Here is a 4873-nt window from a genome sequence, read left to right as displayed (position 1 = left end):
TCTAGAGTGACCTGCCTCTTTCTGTCTTCCTTGCTCTCCACTAATGGGGGTGGGGCACTTTCAGATCACACTTGGGAAGTTCCCCAGGACCTCACAAACCAACACTCGGCCACTATTTATACATGGAAATGTCATTCCTTCTAGTGGTTAAAGCCTGTGAAGAATGCTACATATTTTGTTAATTTTTTGTCTTCCTACAGCAGATTCCTATACCAACTATCTTTAATTTAAAATATAAAGAAATACCGAAACAAATTGAGAAAATGGCCATAACTAGCTTTGTTAGCAATTATGTTATTTCTTTCAGGATCTTGTAAATAGATGTTTGGTTTTCTCTCTTCTTACTTCTGAGGGAGATGAAGCCTGAAGAGATCAAATTATAAGCCCCAAACCACCACAGCCTCTTACAGGATCAGCTTGAGAATTTATTTTATGTCTTCTGTTCCAGATCCTATCCTTTCTCCTTTGTACCACACTCTTTCCACTTTCTTGGAGAACTTTATATGCAGGATATATTCCTCCAGCCACCCAGTTCACACTTATGTCTGGCCCTGGTTTTTCTCTCCTTTTTATGTGTTGTGTCTATATTGTAGTTTTCATTTTACCAATGTTCAAATTTGGTCCAAGCTGACATTTTTTGAAATTCTTCAGCCACTGAGGAAATAATAGCTTTCATGTTTTAAAAGGATCACTTCCTATTCCAAGGCAGGTTGACCTGTCCCCTAGCCCATGCTGAAGACTGAACAGCAGGTATTTGACTCCTGAAGAACTCCCTGGCTCATGACCTCATTTTCTTACTGCTTTCTGCTTCTTAACCTGAACCTTGACCCTGTTTTTGATTTACTTTTTGAACATGATCTGCTCATATTAACTCTTAACTCTTTGAAATGGAATAGTATATAACGTATTTACTTGTACCAATGACTTGGGAGATTAAACTCAGTTCCACTTTCTTTTTCTTGTAATTCATGCCCTATCTTCATTTTAAAGAGGAGACACACTAAATTGCATGAAAATAAGTTCTATTAAGCTAGATTCTAGTGCAGGACATAATCATTTGAGTAAACAGGATATATTTGCTTATTTTATCTTTCTTATAGCACATATACAAAGCAACCTATGTGAAAGAAGCCTTCTGAGAATGAAGACTTTTCAAAGATTAAATACAGATAGGAACATTTTTCTCTTTCCCCTGACCTATTGTGGAGAAGGGTTTTGATGAATATTTCTTCCAATAAAGATGAAAGCCAAAAAGAATGTTCTCGGAAGTTTGGGAGTTTTTCTAGGGTCCAGGAACACTCTTGCTTGAAATCTCTGAATGGCAGGAGAATATAAATGTGTCTTCATAGGGTCTTGTGCTATCCTTAAGTATTGCCTGGAGAGGGTGAGGGTAGCTCTACCCTGAATCCTGAGGTTAGGGCAGGAACAAAAAGAAGTTCTTGGAAGTTTACATTATGCAGTACAGAAGACATAGGGTTTATTAGAGAGAGACACACACATGAAATTTACCAAATTAAATGACACTCAAAAGATTTCACAGAGTAAACTGCTGATAGCAGCCAAGGGTAAATGTGACAGCCTTTCTTTGGAACTGAAGCCCAGGGAAGGAAGCCTGGGAAATGAATCACCTACATCAAGTGTCATGGCTTCAGAAACCCATGTTTGGCCCATGTGAGCACACAGATCATGCATTCTTGAGATATCACCAGGTCAGGCAGAAAGCATGCTTTAGTGACTGCAGAGCAGCCTTTATTCCTATTTTCACAGCATTTAGGCAAACTTGTTAGCTGATCATCACACATCCTATTATGCCACAGTGGGCTGCCCCACCAAAATAAACTTCAGGGAGAAAGAAGGACTCCCAAATCCTTCTCCACTCTAAGTGATTCTCTTCAATTACAGGCACTACCCAAACACTGACAGAAGACTTTAGCTGGACAGCAACTGAGCATAACAAATACAGACTAAATTTGAAAGTCTAACAAACAAACATCCAGTTTCAAACTGTAAATCATATGAGATGGGGAAAAAATGGACTTTTTAATATTAGCTCAATTCATTTTTCATACTGGAGAGGAAACAAGAAATTGTCAAACAATAAGAAATCTTGGATTTATGTAAAAGGGCAAATTTACATTTAGATTTTAATGTGAGCTCATTAGAACATAGCATCATATGAACAGGATTTTTGTCTGATTTTCTGACTACTGAATTCTCAGTGTCTAGAATAGCACTTGCGTCTACATTAAGTATTCAGTAAATAATGTTTTAACAAATTCTTGAATTTTCACCTATCTGGTATTAACTAGTATTATATATGACAAGGGATATGAGCACAGATCCTGTAAGAGATTAAGAAATCAATAAAACATCTTTATTAATAAACATCTTTAATAAATTTGATAAAGGAACAATATGAACAAATTTCTTGAAAATACAAATTACCAAGTTTGACACAAGAAATGAAATATTCTTATATTTGGTAAAGAATTTAAATCTGTAGCTAAAAATCTTTCTACAAAGAAAACTTCAGTCCCATATGGTATCACTGGTATACACTTTCAAACATTTAAAGAAGAAAAAGAAAAGTTATAGCAATCTCAAATGACTTATTTCAGAAAGTAGAGGAAGAAGAAATAATTCCCAGTTAATTTTATGAAATTATCATAACCTTGAAATTAAAACCTAATTACAACAAAGAAATTTGACAGACTAATATCTCTCATGAGCATGACACAAGTACCAAACATAATATTTGCAAATTGAATCCAGCAGTATATAAACAGGAATAATTCATCTTGAGTAAATGGGATTTATTCGAGGATTTAAAGTTAGTATAACATTCAAAATTAAGCAATACAGTTTACACTATCAACATAATAAAAAAAAGAATAACAATCATCTCCACGGAGGCAAAAAATATATTTAATAAAATTTAACGCTTTTAAAGTATTTATTTATTTATTTATTTATTTATTTACTCATGAGAGACACAGAGAGAAAAAGAGGCAGAGACACAGGCAGAGGGAGAAGCAGGCTCCATGCAGGGAGCCTGACGTGGGGACTCAATCCTTGGTCTCCAGGATCAGGCCCTGGGCTGAAGTCGGCTCTAAATCACTGAGCCATCTGGGCTGCCCCTAACACTTATTTTGATTATAAAAAAAACACTTATTTTGATTTAAAAAAAAAAAAACCCTCAAGAAACTGAGAGTAGAAGGAAATTTTTTCTTCTCAGTTTGTTATAGGGTATCTACTAAAAACCAATAGCTAATGTTACCTATAATGCTGAGAGATGTTTAATGTTTCCCTTCAGAGCCAGTAATAAGGAACGATGTCCATAATAACTTTTATCCACAATTTTACTGGCAAACTTAGGCAGTGCAACCAACAAAAAAATTGAAGGTATGAAATCTTTAAAAGTAAATTTCAATTTCCACAGATGGTGTGATTATGTATTTAGAAAGTTCAGAAGAACTTATAAACCATTAGCAATAATAAGTAAATTTGGCTGGGTTACTGCATGTCATGAAAATACAGAATATATTGCATTTCTATACATTCACCAAAAAAAACAATTCAAAAATAAACATGATTTAAAAGAATATCAAATACTTAGGAACAAATCTAATAGAAATGTGTAAGAATTCTTGATTAAAACTACACATACCACGAATAGAAATTAAAGTGGCTCTAAATAAATGGATACATATACCTTGTTCATATATTTGTGAGGTGCCAATTTTTACGTGATTAACCTACAAATTCAACCCATTCCCTCCCCACCAAATCTGATAGTTTTTGTGAGGGTGTGTGTGAAAAATAGTTGAATCTAGTAGCAATTAGAGGACTTTCAATAGTGAAGACAAACTTCAAGAGGACACAGTTATCATTCATTACTATATAGTTATCAAAAACAAAGCAACATGGTATGGGAATGTGAATAAGAAAATCAGCCAACTGAAAGTATCAATTCTTCACCACCATTTGCTAATCTCAGAACTTTATAATAGTTCTACCTAATTAAGTTTTTTTTTGTATGAGCTACAGTAAATTAAGAAATCTATTACCTTTTTCTTCCACCAAAATCTACAATATGCTTATATAATCTATGTACATCAAGAGAAAATCAGCAGAAATTAGACGAATGTTAGGGATAGGCACTTAAAAAATGGATAAGTGCAAGTGGTGAATAAGCATGTGGAGTTACTGAAACTCACTGGAAGTCAAGGAAATGGGAGTTAAAACCATGGTGAGTCCCATTTTGTGCCTAGATTGTTCTGGTTTCATAAATTGGGTTGTGACAGGAAAAAGGAACTCTTTGTACTGCTGGTCAGAGTATATCGTATAGAATGACAGCCATCTTCCTTCTATAAAGATTAGATAAATAAAAAAGACCCTATAAATCCTGGGTATATACCTAGAGAAATTCTCACATGGAACCATAAATGTTCATCTGTAAGACATTCTGTACCGGTGAAAAGCATGACACACTAGATATCCATTACTGGGGAAACACAAAAGAATGTGGTATAAGCACATCATGGAATTCTATTTAAATGAGAAACAATTAAATAGATGCTAATATAGCAACATGCATCATTCATAAAAACAATGCTGGCTAACAGAAAAAATAGCTCAGTAACATCTAGGCAAACTTCAAATTCATGTACATAATTGTCAGAAATAAAAATCTAACAAAAAGAGATACACATCAAACTCATTTAAATGGTTGCCTGTTGGTGGGAGGAGAATGTGAGTGAGAATTATGGTTAAAACAAAGTGATAAAATAAGAATAAAAGGAAAAGCACTTTGAACTAATGGTTTTAGCATTGCACAAAAGAAGGAGTTTTGTTAATTTAACTTTCTGCTTGC

Source organism: Canis lupus, chromosome 12, assembly GCF_003254725.2.
Source record: "Canis lupus dingo isolate Sandy chromosome 12, ASM325472v2, whole genome shotgun sequence".
Classification (NCBI taxonomy): Eukaryota; Metazoa; Chordata; class Mammalia; order Carnivora; family Canidae; genus Canis; species Canis lupus.
This window is presented reverse-complemented; position numbering follows the sequence as displayed.